The following is an 18,140-nucleotide window of genomic DNA, read 5'->3' as shown; positions in this document are numbered from 1 at the left end:
CCAGGAGATACCGTCACAATTTTCACAGTAATTCCCCAAAGCACAGCTGTGTGAGTTGTGCATCTTTGGGTTACAACTGTGACTCTGCTGCTGCAATTTGAATACTCAGGGAGATCAATCAAGGCTAAGCTGTTAACCTGTAATTGTCACCTTCACGTGAACTATCACTGCAGTAAAAGCAAAGAAAGAGCCCAGTTCTGTGGAGTCTTAATGGATTCAATGCAGGAGCCAGGTTTCAAGTTCTGTGGGCCCTCCAGGACTTGAACCATACTCACAACCTATTTAGACAAAATCACAATCTTACTGATTACAATGAGGCATATGAAATTCCCATTTTTGTAGGTCAAAAATGGGTGAATATTGGCAAATGTATATAGTTCAACTTAGAGTTAAACCAGCAGATCACTCCCTTTTAATGAAAAGCAAGCTTTTTTTTTATTAACTAAACTTTTTATCTATCTTATGATACATTAAATAGTTGTCACTTATTTTTATCCCCATCTTCCTTTGTTTTGCCATTTTTCCTATGTCTTTTTGTCATCAATTAAATCCAGTTATCACCTGAATTTGAAGGTAAAAACAAAAGGATAAGTGTCTACTTATACTGACCTGGCTTGAAAAGCAAAAAAGATTTAAGTTATTTTTCTGGTTCTAAGGAGAAGTTGTCCCCTAATAGATGTGGCCAACCAGCTTGCATTTTTAAAACATGCTGCTTCATCTGAGCCATGTATCTGCTGTAGAGTTTGCAACAATTCCTTGTGGAACTGGCCCAAGAAAACAAGAGAAAAGGCCCAGAGGCAGGAATAGAAAAATGGATGTTACCCAGCCTCATTCCATGTTAGCCTGGTTTTTCTAGGTCTAGTCTGGGATTCTGAGAGAACAATCTAGATCCAATTTCTACACTTAAAAAAAAACCAAAAAACAATGAACTAGATAGGTAGGCTGAGGCCGAGGGTTAAAAGGAGAGGTGGAGAAAGAAGAAAGAGAAGAATTAAGTGCATCAGAAGGGAGTGGGAAGAATGAAAAACACTGGGAATGCCAGAAGAATTTGGAGAATAAGAGGAGCTGGAAGAAGAATTGAGGAAGGAGAAAAGGGAGGAGAAACTCTGAAGAGAATTGGGGAAGAAGGGCACTCTTGGTTTCCAATCCATCATATCTAGATTGGTCACTTAAGAAAAGAGAAGGCTGTTTTAACATAAATATAATCTTGGGGAAAAAAAGAAAAGGGCTGTGGAAGTGACTTATTTGTTTGTTTTTAGAATGACCTTTGTTTTTAGTATGACCTTTGTTTTTAGTGTGGGTGGGATGGGGGGAGTGAGAGGGAGGTCTAAGGAGGGAGGATATATATGCATACATATAGCTGATTCACTTTGATATACAGCAGAAATCAACACAACACTGTAAAGCAACTATACCCCAATTAACAACAACAACAAAAGCTGACTTGTTTTTTTAATCATGACTTTCTTCCATACCTCTTTCCAAAAGAACTGAATGGGTCTATGTGAGCAACTTTGTATAACTGTCTTGAAGGAGATGTACACTGTTCGAACAGGCTGCTTCTGTTTTGCTCCCAGTGTCAGACTGTGGTCTAGTAAAACTGAATCAGAGATGAACAGTTATGCTATACACCTGAAACTAACACAATCAACTATACTCCAAGAAAAAAATTTTTTTAAAAAGCTTTAAAAGAGCTGGTGAGGGCTCTTTAGATTCCAGCTCTCATCCTTCACAACCTCCAATCCCTTTTAGTTTCTGTGTGTTTCTGGAAATTCTGACCTTTCTGGTAATCAGCATGGACTTGCCATATTCTGGAAACAGTTAGAAACGTGGTTTGATGCGTGTATTAAGCTGTGCTGATAGCCAGTGTGGTCTGTCAGTTATTTCACAAAACAGTCACCTGGAGAAAAGGATCCCCTGAGTAGCTATGTCTTGCTTCCTGATATACTCAAAACTGTCTTGTTTCTGAGCAAAAGCACAGCCAAAAAAAAAGGAGGACTCACGTGTTATTTTGCAGGCCATTTCCTTATTTACATGTCACCATACTCAGCAATTCTCGGGACAACACAATCAGTTATTCTGACGGAGCAAATAAACTAATAACACAATTAAAGAAATAATCCCTCTGGGTATTCCTTCTCAAGGTCTTTCTCCCAAGACAACTTTCTTTTCTCCAGAAGCAAAGTCTAAGGCCCAAGATAAGGATGTTATTTGTACACATCCTGGTTCATTGGCAGTATGTATTTTCCGTCTGCCAAAAATGTGAAAAGGAAGCATGCTGAATTTAGCTTCCCCACAACTGAATTCAACTGCATATTGAACTTCTAGTAGGGCTTATAAAAGTTCCACTTTTGTTGGCATCTGCAACCAGAGCGAAGAGACAGCTGTAAAAAACATCTTCTCGCCAAAACGTGATTTGGGAAAGGTCATTTTATTACATGATTTATTTATATTGTTTCTCCATGGTACAAAGCGTTCTTATGCAGACTCAGAGCTGAGAGGAGGAGAAATAGTGAAAGCAATCTTGAAGCCCATGGACCAAGGGGACATTTGGTGTTCATTCTTTAGCTAAAACAGCCTTCAAGGCACCGCAGCTTTTCTGCATCATTCAAATGAAAAAGAAAAAGAAAGTTCTATCATGATAAAATCAGTCTTCTCCCCTATCCTCAGAGGCAGCATCAGTAAGAAATAGAATTAGAAGTAGATCATGCTTTCATAGTCAAGAACAATCAAGATACTCTTTCTCTTTCAGAAGAGAAAATTCAGTTTAATCAAATTTCCTATGGTTTATCTTCTTAACACATTGTGTTGTCATTTTAAAGGATTTAAACATTCTCTCCTGGATTTCTTTTCCTGAAGAGGCATGTGTTAGTTATATTCTAAACAGACCTACAGTATTTAATATGGAAAGTTGGATATCTTTCTGAAAGAAAGCAGATGGGCAGTTCTATCTTTGCTTGACTCTGTCATTGTCATTGTGTCTCAAACAGGCAGGTGGGATTTTTAATACTAAGTTTATAATGGTAACAAGTAGGTTTACTAGATATATACTTCTTTGACCAGGTATGTTATTTAACCTCTCCCAATGTGAAATCCAAGCTAAAGGTTTCTGGGTTTTATCCTTGTTGTTGTTGTTGTTTGTTTGATTATTATTGCTCTTTGTTTATTGCCAGTATGTCTCAGACATTGGGGTCAGGGGTTTGAAAATGAGAACCAAATAGAATTTTGACTCTCGCCTTCACAATGCAGCTAGGGTTGTGACTTGGTTAAGTTTATTGTTTCACTGACTGAAAAGTAGTTTAAAGAAAAGAAGCAAAAAGAGCCAGACAGACCGAAAGGTGAAACTATGACTTGGCTTCCCCTCCACCCAATCAGTCCCAGGCATCTTCTTTTCTTGTTTGTACAAATTTTCATAGAGGTAGCAACTTTCAGTATCCTCTAGCCAGTGGTAAGTTTTCTGATAGTACAGACTTTATCATCCTGTCTTCAAAAGTGGCTCATGCAGGAATGCATGACATGAGGATCTTATTCTCTGATAATGTCTGTGTATATGTTTGACTGATGTGCCTCTTAGATGATGATTTCTGATGTCTCTGTGGAATTCCATTACAGAGAAATTTAAAAATTAAACATCATGAATATTTAGCAAAGCTGCCTGGAAGTTCAGCTCCAAGTGACTTAATCATTTTCTCTACATTTTAACTTAAACCATTGTTTGGACTGGGAAAGGATTTTAATGGAAGAGAAAAATGTAAAGTTATATAATAATACCGTGTAGAACAATTCCTTGAAATGTTGAATTTTAATGCTTCTCAAAAAAATAAATAAATAAAAGTCACCCTAGCAAGGCCACTTTTAGAGGGCAAGGTTATTTCTTAATAGTATCTCTCTGCTTGGAGGCACTTTGCATTAGAGTTCTCTAAGAACACAAGACCAATACAGAATTGATCTATTTAAAATCCATTTTGCTCTTTTTTGCTCTGTGTCAGAAGAGTGTCCCAAATCATAAAAAGTCCCTTTCAAAAGCAGGAAAACTATCCCAGTAGTTGGGATAGAAATAAAAATGTAGAAGAGACAAAGTTGTTCGGAAAAGTTACCCAAAATTTGATAAAAGGCAAAAAGATTACTGTGAGCCTCTTCAAAGTCATACTAATTTTTCTCCAAAGCTTACCTAATGTGATAAAAAATGAACACTGTAAAAGAGAATCTCAAATACTAGCAAGAGAATTATTTAGATAATTGAATGTTTGTATACTTTGTGAAACAAGCAAGAAAGTTGAAACTGGGACCAGTATTGGGGGCAGGAATTGGCTATTTCATTAACCAAACCACCTTTAAGTTGATTTCTTTGTGGTAATTCAATCACTAGGTCACACTGAATCAAATTCAAAGCCGGGAGGTCTTAAACCAATTTCTTCCCTATGGAGGATAGTGAGAATTTCCACCTATAATCTAAGCAGGACATATTTACTGGAATCCAATTCACCAAAGAAGTTACTAACTAATGAACATATTTAAATAACAACAGGCTGCATGTGCTTAATACTTCTTAAGTTTCCATACCCAACCTTGGAAGAGAAATATTATGACCCTTATTTTTCCAGTAAGAACATAAATCACGGGAGAGGTCAAACAACTGTTTAGTTTGTAACATTCAGAGCAGGGAACAGATGAGACTTTCGTGAGCTGTGAGCAAGTTTGTGCAGTTAAGCATGCCTTTTGAGGTGTCTGAGTCATGGTTTGAGTCGTGGTTTCAATACTTACTAGTTGAGTAACCTTGAATAAGTCACTGACTTCTCTGAACTTTAGTTTCTTCGTCTTCACTAGAGAGAAAACTACCACTAACTCAATGCACTCAAAGCAGCATTCAAAGCACTTAGCACAATGCCTGGCTCATATTAAACACTCAGTAAGCCTTACCTGGATCAAAACAGAAAAAAAGAGAGAGATGATAATGCAAGTTGATTTCAGAAGATTTGCCCAATGTGTTCAAGGGGATATTTTCAAATAACTGGAACATTCAACTCAGTGTCCAATATTCAAAAAGGTAAATGATGGTAAGAACTCCAGTGGAAAATGATGAGTTACAGGCATAGTACAGTATATGATATTAAAGTCAATATGATCCATTAGGTTTACTGGGACTAATAAGGCAGGAAAATGAACGTACTCTTCAGAAAGCTTTTGAACAACATCAGGGAGACAATAAACCCATTTCTAGTTAGCCATCAGTTAGCTCAAGAAATCAATGGGTATTCTGGTTTACGTAAGTTATGTATGTTTCTATATGCCTTTTTAAGTTCAAGGGGCTTACAGAATTAAAAGGGTAAAATTTCAAGACTATTTGAGAGCAATCAGGTTTCCCTTCCTACATTTTTTTCCTGGATTCTCTAGTAATTTACAGCAAAGTTACTTGACCTTCCAGTAAAGGCTTCAGTTATTGGGGGGGAATAAAAAATATAGGAAGATTAAAGAACTCAGAGTGACAGAGGTTTCCAGAGCTGGCAAAATGATTCCAATCGCTGAATCTTTGTGCCTTGAATCCCCTCAGATTACTGCAAATCCAGGGTAGTGCACCAAGGCAGTGCACCAAGGTAGTGCAAATCCAGTGCACCAAGGTAGTGGCAGGCAATCTTCAGAACAGAGCAACCCAGACATTACTACTTATTAGGTCCTGATGCTGAGAACACGTGAAGGGGGCATTGAAGAAGGTATTAACTCCATCTATGGATTGTTAAAGTCTTTAGGAATTAGCAGTGAGAGGCTATCAACATAAGAGAAGTAAAATTGGCTTGAGAGAGCCAGCAACACACAGAAGTTAATCTTTTTCTAAGATACAATTAACCTATCTCTCCCCTTCTAAGTAAGGTAAACCAGAGACCAGCAGAGGCTTCTCTCTCTCTTTTTAATCTCAGTCATTGTATAAATGGCTATTCCAAAATAAATCAACAAAAAAATCACTCGAATCACCTTATCATAAAGTAGCATACTTCCTTTTTTAAGGTCACATGAGCCTATTTCTTGTACGAGAGATTGCTCTGGGAATTTCATTGATAATCAATTAAATCCTAGCAACCTATTTACCCCAGAATCCTCTTACCAGAAGCCTTTCTCAACCACGACGAATATTACAGTTCAGCATTTGAGAACAGTTCATTTGGGGCTGTTTGTGATGGAAAAGGAGGATGAGAATCATTTTCAAGGGCTTTTCTCGTGACATTTATTCCTCAGTTTGGCAGGAGAACACGTCAGCTCTCTTAGACTGCAGCCGCGTGGACGTCCCTCCTGACGGCTGTGCCCGGGGACTGCGTCCTCAGTCCTCAGAGGGGTCATCAGTCTCATCTGAGAGCTGGACTAGAGCCATCAGTGGGCAAGAAACAGAGCGTTCCCTTCCTGATTCTCACAGAAAAGAAAACTAAAGATTAATGGGGGAAATGTAGGAGGGGCAAGGGTATTGAGAAAAATGACCCCGACCTTAGAAATAAACCCAAAATTTACCATGGGCTTTTTAAAAGCCATGCTCACTATTCTACTGAGCCCACCTAAGGGTCATTTGTTGCTCCAGGGCTGCACTGATCAATTATAATAGCCACTAGCCATAGATTCTTTCAAGTCAAACCTGAATTAAAATTAAATGAAATTCAGAGTTAGTTCTTTGATCACTCTAACCACATTTCAAATGTTCAATGGAGACATGAGGCTAGAGGATACCATATTAGACCACTCAGATAAAGAATATTTCCATCATGGCAGAAAGTTCTGTTGCACAGTTGTTCTAAGGGAAGGTAATATTGCCTTCAAAGTTACTGTTAATTAGAGTTGAGACTGATGTCCATTGATAGAAGACAGATAAATTTTAAAAAAGCTTTTTTCCTAGAGATGCAAATAACTTTTGTCCAGAATAACAGATAACTGTACACGTTTTGGTTTTATTACTCTGAAGAAAATTAATGCTTATTTCTAAATTTGCAATATGTTCCAGCATTTTTAATTGACTAAATATATATCATTTTTCTTATAGTCTCCCTTAGATCAACTCTGTCATCCTGTTATGTATCTTGTTACTGACTTAGAGAAATCATTGACATTTATACAGTATACATTTGGAAGTATTATATTTCTAACTTTTAAACTGTACTCTGACAAGGGGATTGAACAGATGTAAGAGTTTGATTTAAACAAGGTCTAAGTTAAATATTGGGCAGATTGTTCTCTTGGCAAAATTTATGTAAATGTATCTCAACTTTTCCAACAATGCAGCAGGATAGCATGGCTTAGGACTCCCCAGTGGTACAGTGGGTAAGGATCCACCCGCCAACACAGGGGACATGGGTTTGATCTCTGGTCAGGGGAAGCAACTAAATCTGTATGCCACGACTCCTGAAGCCTGTGTGCCTAGAGCCTGTGCTCCACAACAAGAGAAGCCACCACAGTGAGATGCCTGTATACCACAGTGAAGAGAAGGCCCCGCTCTCTGCAACCAGAGAAAGCCCACACGCGGCAACAAAGATCTAGTGCAACCAAAAATAGAATAAATTCTTTTTTTTCTTTAAGGGTTACCAGTCAGAATCACTGTCAGTTAAAAAAAAAGAGTCTAGGCTTAGAAGATCTTGGTCAAGGTCCACAGAAGTTACTGCCAAGAAAATACACAAGAAGGAAGTAGAAAGAAAATAGAAGTGAAAAGGTTGAGGAAGACGGAAACTTTCCCCCTTTTACTTTGTCTAATACTATATGGTTGGATTTTTTGTTATTAATGAGCTCATAGAACTATATAATTAAAAATAAAACAAGCAGCAGTTGAATACACAGGGACTCAAGTTAATATTTAATATTAAGTCAGCATTCTGCTACATACCAGCTGTGTGATCTAGGGAAAATTATTCAGCTTCTCTGAGCCTCTGTTTCCTCATCTATAAAATGAAAGTCATAACATGTAGATCATAGGGCTGGCATAATGATTAAATTCTGGTACACCATAAGGACTCCAATAAATGTTAACTGTTTATTGTTGTCAAGCCTGGGATACCTAGGAGCATTTCATAGAGTTAATAGTCGAAAATGTATCATTTAAGGCTGGCTCCCATGTGATTTTGAAATTCATGTGAAGTCTACATTTTTATCCATGATTCATTTCTTTTTAATTTGAACATAATTTCCTCTCACATTCTTCCAGAAAAGATGTTTCACATTTATCTTGACTTCTTCTTTTTCTTGGTAAGCTCAGCTTTTGATCAGGATTACATCTGTGACAGATAATGGGCTATGGGTTCAATTTTCCCGAACACTACTAGGAAAAGCTCTTACACCTAATTTTAGTTGACTGTGAAGAATTAAGAGCGGAATGGATAATGGATAAAATACACACACTCTCACAGAAGCACACATATACCACCAACACCAACACTAATACCACCCAAGCAATGCCTGAGCATGACCCAACAACTTAGCAGAACTTTCAGTATGCACAATTATTTCTGGTAAAAGAAAGGAGGAAAGAACAAAGATTCAATGTATGACACAGTCACACCAACCTCCTTCTATCCCCTGCCCCAAACCCCATCCTAACTTCTTTCTTTCCCTCTTCCTTCTGAGAGAATGCATATATTTGAAGCAATTTACCTGTTAGAATAGAGACGACCTGAAGATTCCCAGAGTCTTCCTGGGAGCTTTGAACCCCCTGTTCCCAACTCCCAACCCCAGGAAGACTAACCCAGGTTCCTGACCATGGTGTGGGATGTCATTTGTGTGCCTCTGGATTCCTCAGAGAGGAGTAAGGAGGGGAGGATAGACAGATATGAAGTCTTTTGATCCCATGACAATTAATGGTAAAGATATTTATAGCAGGTATTAAGTGAAGAGAAGGTTTTGTGAAAATAATTTCCTTACCACATTTACCCAGTGCCCTTAAGGGATCATTAATATTATTTTCATTAATATTCAGAATTAATAAAAGTAATTTTTAATATTATTACTTAAAGGATCACTTTCTTTGGACTTAAATAGACTTTGGCCTTAGTGCCTATTAACTGTTTCTGCCTTCTGCAGCCTGTTATTTAAAAAATAACTGTCCAGTCTTTACTTCTATAATTCTTCATATATGGTGCTTAGCATAGTATGTGGGAACATGGAAAGCATTTAATAAGTGCTGGATTTCATTGTTACTACTACTGATCCAATACTAAAGTCATTATAAGGAGATCAATTTCTAGTGTTTTTTTAGGCTTATTGAGTAAAGGCTATCTGTGTAATTTATCAGGATCCTAGCAATAAACAGGATGTACTATCACCCCCAAAGTTGGTGTGGGCTTGATGAAACAAGAAGTGGTGAGGCACCCAGAAACTAGCAAACCTAAGTAGTCATGACAATTCCTATGGACTGAATGTTATAATCCCCCCAAATTCCTATGTTGAAACCTGAACCCCCCATGTGATGGTATGAGGAGGTGACTGCATCATGTGTGTAGAATCCTCATGAATGACATTAGTGCCTTTCTAAGAAGCTTCCTTAAAAAACTAAAAATAGACTTGCCATACGATCCAGCAACTTCACTCCTAGGCATATATGCAGAGAAAAATCACAATTTGAAAAGATACACTCACCCCCCAATGTTCACTGCAGCACTATTTACCACAGCCAAGACATGAAAGCAACCTAAATGCCCATTGACAGAGGAATGGATGAAGGAGATACAGTACATATTTATAGTGGAATATTATTCAGCCGTGAGAAAGAATGAAATAATGTGATCTGCAGCAACATGGATGGACCTAGAGACTGTCAAACTGAGTGAAGTAAGTCAGAGAAAGACAAGTAGCATGATATCACTCGTATATGGAACGTAAAAAATGGTACAAATAAACCTATTTACAAAACAGATATAGGAAACAAAGATATAGAGTCTGTATAGAGATAGAGAGAGAGAGATGGTCACAGATAGGGAAAACAAACTTATGGTTACCAAGGAGTAAGGGAGAGAAGGGATGAATTAGGAGATTGGGATTGACATATATACACTACTATATATAAAACAGATAACTAATAAAAACCTATGGTATAGCACAGGGAACTCTAGTCAATACTCTGTAATGACTTACATGGGAAATGACGTGAAGTTGCTCAGTCGTGTCTGACTCTTTGCGACCCCATGGACTGTAGCCTACCAGGCTCCTCCATTCATGGGATTTTCCAGGCAAGAGTACTGGAGGGGGTTGCCATTTCCTTCTCCAGAGGATCTTCCCCACCCGGGGATCGAACCTGGCTCTCCCACATTGTAGGCAGATGCTTTACTGTCTGAGCCACCAGGGAAGTTGACTTACATGGGAATAGAATCTTAAAAAGAGTGAATATATTTATACATACAGCTGATTCACTTGGCTATACAACAGAAACTAACACACCATTGTAAATCAACTCTACTCCAATAAAAATTAATTGAAAAAAAGGAAGAGAAAAGGGATCTTGCTTCTCTTTCTGTTCTTGGCCATGTGAGGATACAATGAGAAGAGAGCCATCTGCAAACCAGGAAGTGCTCCTTCACCAGACACCAGTGTGGCCAGTGCCTTGATGTATATCTTTCCAGCCTCCAGAAAACAAATGTTTGTTGTTTATGCCATCCAGTCTATGGCAATATTTTATGATAGCCCCAAGTTTAGACAATCATCCCGTGAGCTACAGAGGTAAGAGGTAACCTTAGGCATGGCCAGAGGGGAGCTGACAAAACAGTAAAAGAGGAGAGCAGAGATAACCTGACTTCATTCTTTCCTGCCCTCTGATTTTTCCTATCAATATCATTCTACAGTTAAACCCAGCCTGAAGCTAGCTGGCCAAGGAGCCCCAGATGAAGCCTACTAGGTTGTGCCGCAGAGATGGGCAAACAATAACTGTGTGGGAATACAGAGAGAATAACTATGTTTTAAGAATCTGGTTCTTCAATATATGGTTCATCTGTCTATTCACTCCTGATCTTTAAACTTCACTCTGTATAGGAGACCTCATCCTGGCCTTCTGTCCTTTGTTCTGGCAACCTCCTTCCCTTCATTAGGAAATGCTGCCATTGAAGCAAGTCAGAGGACACACAGAGACAACTTGTGCTACTTAATTTCAAAGCTCCAGCTCTTTGAACAGCATTAAAAGTCTGTTTCTCATAGAAGGCAAATTAGTTAATTTCAAATGTGCTCTGTGAATATCAACAGACCACCCAAATGTTTACTTATTTTAAGCCATGCTCCTAGTAGGTTAGAAGACTCCATTTGCTTTGAGAGAAAGAAGGGGTGGGCATTCATACATATAAATCGTCATAAATTGTCTAAATGAAGGGCCAGTTCCATATTAAAGCAACATTAATTATTCATTTAGCAAAGGAGAAAAATTTACCTATGATGGAAAACCCCTAGGGTGACATTCTTCTCTACAAAATTGTTTCTAAGCCAAATAACATTGCAAATACTCGTCTTTTTCAAACTCTCTTTCTGGAAATAAGAAAAGACGATGGAAAGAAAAACAACTCAATGCTTTATAGTCACACCATGTCTTTGAGGTTGGGATATGCAAGTTCTTTTGGATCAGAAGGTCAGATCCAGAATTTTGGAGCAAAAGAACTGTGCGTGGAAAAATCCCTGGCCTCAACCTCTCTAATAAAGGCCAAACTTTGGAAAAAGTCAGTGGGGTCTGTTCCAGGCCTGGGATTTCAGGACCTGGCAGAAGAGAACTCCCCAAGGAGGCTGGCTAACACCTGGCTGAATTTCCAAGTTCCCTTTTCTCTCTCTGTTTCTGGAAGGAGAACAATCATTGTCCAAACTCAACTGTCATCCAGGAAGAGAAAAGTCTACTGCTGTTCTGACTGAACACTTTAGATTTTTAATAGGAGACTAAAGCCATGTTCCTGGGACTGGAGAAAGAATTGTATCCAAAGACCACATTTTTCTTTGCGAGAAAACAAGCACCTTGTTCACATAATCAGAGCCAAGTCAGGGATCTGGACCTTTCCTGTATTATTGGTCTGAAAAAAAAAAAACTGGGCTGTCTTTCCCCCTCAAAATACTATGGAATCATAGTAATGGCCTTAAATAATTTTTAATAAATGGGAAAGTTTGAAAGGTAGCCTAACTTAGGAAGTCTTACATGTGAACATGACTTTGCTGAGGTTATAGGGTTAAAATTTTCAGAGTAGCAGCTTTCTATCTGTACTCACCAAAGGAGAATGGGGAGACCCACTAACCTAAAGTGATCTTCCCTGTTACTTTCTTGAGTGATCTGATGTTCAGCCTTTAGAAGATTTATTTATTTATTTTGGATGTTTCAACTGTCTTGCTTTCAACAAGACCCATATTCAAGCAAATGGTGTAAGAAAATATGCTTTTGGAACTGTTAGGATCCTTGACAGTTATGGAAAAAAATAGAACAGAGGAGTAAGGTGTTCCAGTGACTTGAAAAGAGGGAGTTGAAAGATGCTAAACATACTTGCACCTACTTCATAACTTTTCTGAAGGCTCATCAGTACATTACACATTTCTTTTGAAAGAGAAAGGCTTACAGTTCAGAACATCCCTCTTATTGGCTATATGGCCTTTGGCAACTCTCTTAAACTTTCTAAGCCTCAGTTTCACCACCCAGAAAATGGGATTATAAAATTTATACTTTATGAAAACTTTGTGAGGGTGACATGAGATAATTTAAAGTTACTAACATGGTGCTTAGCGTAGAGTAGATGTTCAGTATGATGATGATGATGTGATTATGACAATTCCCTGCTTTCTGCAAACAGATAAATAAGGAAGGACATTTAAACATGTACAGAGTAAAGAAAAATAAGGAAGGAGCAGATGGTCGGAACATTTCAATGGCAGCTGGATCACTGTTTCTCTCTTGCACTACTCCTGTCCCTTGCTGGGAAAAGGGAGGCTTTATAAAGAAACTGCCGTTGCTTTCTGCAGAGCTCATCCACTCAGAGGAGAGAGAGAAACAGAGGGGAAACCATAAATAGATGCAGCTGTCTGATTCTTCAGGTCCTCGTCCCTGGGAGAATATTTACTTAGCTCCAAGGAAACAGTTTTATTTGGCAGATTATAGTTTTACAATTTCTTGCATCTGAATGCTAACATTTCCTCTCCCCAACTAACGTCTTTTTAAACGTAAATAACATAGGCTTGTAGATAAAATTTTCTGGGGCTACTGGTCTGCATGAAACATAAGTAGCCTGATGTAAGCCCAGTCTCACACGACATTGCCTCATGTAGCGATAATAGTCCGGGAAGGAACTGGGAATGGAACAAAACAAAAAGTAGTCGATTTGGGATCAAATGGAGGCATGCACGATTTAGTCTGATGGTAATCCTAACTCGCCCAGCAATAGGCTTTGCAATGGAAGGAAAATGATATACATAGTGGTTAGGTCCTCATGAAGAAGGCTTGAAAGCCACTCTACTCTTTTTATGTGCTAAAAACCATTTCCAGGACATACTTTCTTTGTATATTAATCAGATGGCTTGAGTTTTCTGGGAGCACTTCTAGCATCTTAAAAAAGGAGAAAAGGAGACGACTTTACTCCTCTCACACCCAAATCATTAGTATTAATATAGCATCTCCTTAACCCTTTAAAGTGTCACAATTTCAGTGATAATATGTGTGACCACCATGTTTTTAGAAGAGTCATCATCAGAGAGAGTGCTTGAGAAACCATATGACTCCCCTACATTTGTTTAGGTAAAGGTTATGTTGCTTTAACAAAGAGACCCCTGAAATACTATGGTTTAAAAAATACAGAGCTCGTTTTCTTTCTCATCTAACAGTTCTGGGATGATTTGTCCAGGCTGGCAGTTTCTTTTCTCCACAGGATCATCCAGAAACCAAAAAGTTCCTTCCATATGGCTGTGCTGCCGTCTCTTAGGGGGTCTCCATATTTGAATCGACACAGGAAGAGGGAGAATGAAGGAGAGCATACCCGAAGGCAGAGGGCTCAGAACTAAAAGTAACACACATTTCTGCTCCCATTTCTCTTGGCAAGAACCTAATTACACCCATGCCTAGTGTTTTACCCTAAGCTCCTTTGAGAGCAAAGCCTGGGGCAAAAGGTGTTGTGTTCTTTTATTAGGAAGTACAATGTGGAGGAACAAAAGTGAGGAAAAATGAATCACGGTAAGGAAGAAGTGAAAGCAAATTTGAGGGGGCACTACTGAGCTGGTGAACACTTGGTATCAGGTTATCATGGAATTATATTTTGGGGAGGCCATGAGAAGTATTGGAGAATAATTTATTTCTATTTCCTATTGGAAATGTTTGGAGGCATTCAATCCCCTGAAGTTTTAAATTGAGCATCTTTTCTTCCTTCCTTTTCTTCCTTCCAATTATCCATCCATCCATCCATCCATTAAACACAGTTCTACAGTGCTCATTCTATGAGTTTGGTTCAGTGAATACAGTTGTATAACCACTGCTATAAAGATAATAGCTCATCGTCTCAAAAGGTTTCATTTTACTCATATGTAGGACTACCCACCTCTCCCTTCAGCCCCTAGTCTTGTTCTGTTGCTGTGTTTTGTATTTTGCAGGATGTCATATAAATGTAATTATACTATATGTGGCTTTTTGATTCTGTTGTGCTTCCCTGGTGGTTCAGACGGTAAAGTGTCTGCCTGCAATGCAGGAGACCCGGGTTCGATTCCTGGGTCGGGAAGTTACCCTGGAGAAGGAAATGGCAATCCACTCCAGCACTCTTGCCTGGAAAATCCCATGGACGGAGGAGCCTGATAGGCTGCAGTCCGTGAGGTCGCAAAGAGTCAGACACGACTGAGCGACTTCAATTTCACTTTCACTTTTCTTCTTTCACTTAACATGTGTTTTGTCTTTTTTCTTTTCAGTCTGTTGCTTGCATTATTGCTGGTGTTTTGGTGTCATATACATATTTTTTTTAAAACTGAAGTATAGCTCATTTACAGTGTGTTAGTTTCAGGTGTACAGTCCAGTGATTCAGTTATATATATATGTGTGTTTGTACATTTTTCTAAAACTGAAAACATGAAACTTACACATAAATGCGTATTAATCATAATAGTCAAAAATTAAAACAATCTAAATGTTTATCAACTGATGAATGGATAAGTAAAATGGTGTATATCAATACAATAGACTATTATTCAGGAATAAAAAGGGAAAGGTTACTGATGCATGCAACATCATGCATGAAGCTTGAAAATATGCTGGGTGCTGGGAAAGACTGAGGGCAGGAGGAGAAGGGGACGACAGAGGATGATATGGTTGGATGACATCACCGACTTGATGGACATGGGTTTGGGTGGACTCCGGGGAGTTGGTGATGGACAGGGAGGCCTGACATGCTGTGATTCATGAGGTCGCAAAGAGTCAGACACGACTCAGCGACTGAACTGAACTGAACTGAACTGAAAGATGCCAGTAACAAAAAGTCATATATTGTTTGACTCCATTTATATGAAATTTCCAGAATAGGCAAGTCTCTAGAGGCACAAAGTTGATTCCCTAAGACTGAATGGTGCCAGTTTTTTTTTGGTGAGGGGGCAGGCACATACTGCAATGTTCTGAAAGTGAATGAAGTGATGGACACTCAGCTCTGTGAATATAATAAAACTGTTACATTATATACTTTAAAAAACATAATGTGCTTGATGTTCACCCGTGTTGTTCCCAGTATCCGCTTTTTTTATTGCTGAGCAGTATTCCGTAGTACAAACGTAGCATAGTTTGATGGTCCATTCATCAGTCAGAAGACATGTGGCTTGCCTCCAGTTTTGGATTTGTATGAATAAAGCTGCTTTAAATATTCATATACATATTTTTTGCATAAATAGGTTTTCATTTCTCTTGTAAACCCCACAACAATATTTTGAGTTAGATGTTAATATTCTAAAGATATAGGTGAAAAAACTAGACTAAGTAAAAACTAAATTTAAGTGTCACACAGCAATTGGAGTGATGGAAAATGAATTTGACCCCTGATGTCTCAGTTCATGGTCTTTGAGAAAAATGCACATAAACAATTACATTACACATAAGCACACACATGTACAATAAGTTATATAATAGAAAAATCAGTGCCGATTAAATAATGGAATCTGAGAAAAGGGGGTCTAATGCTTTCACCTAAGTTATCGTAGAACTCTCCAGGTTGAGCCTAGAATTCTGATCTTGAAGCATGAGGTGGTATTTTCTAAGTAGACAAGATGGTGGAAAGGTTAGAAAGCCAAGTGTTGCAGAGACAAGGACTTTGGTCAGTTTTTTTCTGCTGACTCCCAAGTATCTGAAGCTATATCTTACATATAGAAGGCATTCAATAAGTAGTTCTTGAATGAATGAATGGATTTCAGGCAAACGGCATTGCATGGAAGGAAGGGCACCTGGTTTGCACTGAGCCTTGTTGTCTGGTACATGACCTCCCCTTCAGGCGTGAGAGATATTTTCCAGCTGCTTCTCATGGAAGCCTTTGCAGAAATCTTGACATGACTTTCAAAATTCCAGCTATCCCACGGCCACACCCTGTCCACTGAGCCCTGGGAGTCAAGAATCCTTATCTCTAACAAGCCTCTTTCAACAAGCCAGCCTTTGACCTCTGTGAGCTGCCCCAGGGAGCAAAGAAAACAGAGGTGGGTAACTCAGGAGGCAAGTTATCTGCCAGTTTCTGTTTCTTGTCTCTAAAGCACCAACTCAGGGTCTGGCCAAAGAAGGCCAGCCCAGGGAGTGGCAGGCCCCAGGGAAAGAAAAAAGAAAGACAAGCTACTGTTGCACAAGTTGGCGAAAGGAATGGGGAGGGGAGGCATTTAGGCAGCTGTGCTGGGTGTCAGGAAGGCAGGTGGAGAAGCTGTGGTCCTTCCCTTACTACAAAAGTGCTACTTGCTATTATAAAGACTGTTCTCTTGCTGTTTCTGCACGTGCTCAGTAGTGTCCAACTCTTTGCAGCCCCATGGAACATAGCCCGCAAGGCTCCTCTGTCCATAGGATTTCCCAGGCAAGAGTACTGGAGTGGGTTGCCATTTCCTTCTCCAGGAGATATTCCTTACCTGGGGATTGAACCCACATCTCTTAGGTTTCCTGTGTTGGCAGACAGACCTTTACCACTAGCGCCATCTGGGAAACCATTGAGAATGTTGAACCACTAGAAATCAAAAGTCTTAAATGATCCCATCCCCACACTGAAAGTCACAGTTACCACATCAGCAGAGATACTTGTCTCCTAAGGGTGCACTTGGGCACGCGAGTTCACATGGAATGAGACCTGTAACATGCCTTCTCACATAATGGAACATTAGGAACATTTTGTCACCATCAGTAACTGTCAACTCATTCATTTTAAATAGCTGCATTCTGTTCAGAAATTGAGTTAACCAATTGTCAGGATACATTTTAATTATTGTTTCCAGAAAAAAAAAGTACTGGTATATGGTGCTTAACAGAACAAGCTTTAGTGTGGGTTATGGGTTTCAGTCTCATTTTCTGGCATTTTGTGGCTTGCATAACCTTGAGCAAGGGTCTTTATTACGTTGCCTCATCAATAAAATGAGGATGCTTATAGTACCTGCTCAAAGGTCTCTAGCAAGGAGCCAATTAGATGATTCACATGAAATACTTGGCATGGTGCCCGCCACATAGGAAACCTTTCACATACATAGCTATGAGTATAAAACTACAAACAATACAGAAATATATAAAATAAAAAAATCCCCTGCAGTCCTACTACCTAGAGATAACTGATGCTATCTCTGTCTTATTACACTTGGGCTCTTTACAAACTACACATTGCAGGCATCTGTCCCTGGCAAGTACCATTGCCCTGTAGTCTATATAATCTTTTTTTATGGCTGCAGCACATTTCACTGATGCAAATATGCCAGGGTATAGTCTTGATAGAGAAGAAAATAAAGCCCAGAACACAAGTACTGGGTTATATGCCTGGCCAAATCTTCATGGTGCACATTTCCTAACGCCAGCTAAGAATAATCTCCCCAGAAACTCAGCTCTGCAGAGTCAGGAAGGATCTGCAATCTGTGTCCCAATTTCCTAATCGGAGCTGACCTTGATTGTTCCAGGACATCACCCTTCACCTGCATACTCTGCTATTTGGCGCTCAGACGAATGAAAATGGGAAACAGTCAAAGTCCCTTGGTTGTTCCTG

This window comes from Ovis canadensis, chromosome 19 (genome assembly GCF_042477335.2).
Source record: "Ovis canadensis isolate MfBH-ARS-UI-01 breed Bighorn chromosome 19, ARS-UI_OviCan_v2, whole genome shotgun sequence".
NCBI lineage: Eukaryota > Metazoa > Chordata > Mammalia > Artiodactyla > Bovidae > Ovis > Ovis canadensis.
This window is presented reverse-complemented; position numbering follows the sequence as displayed.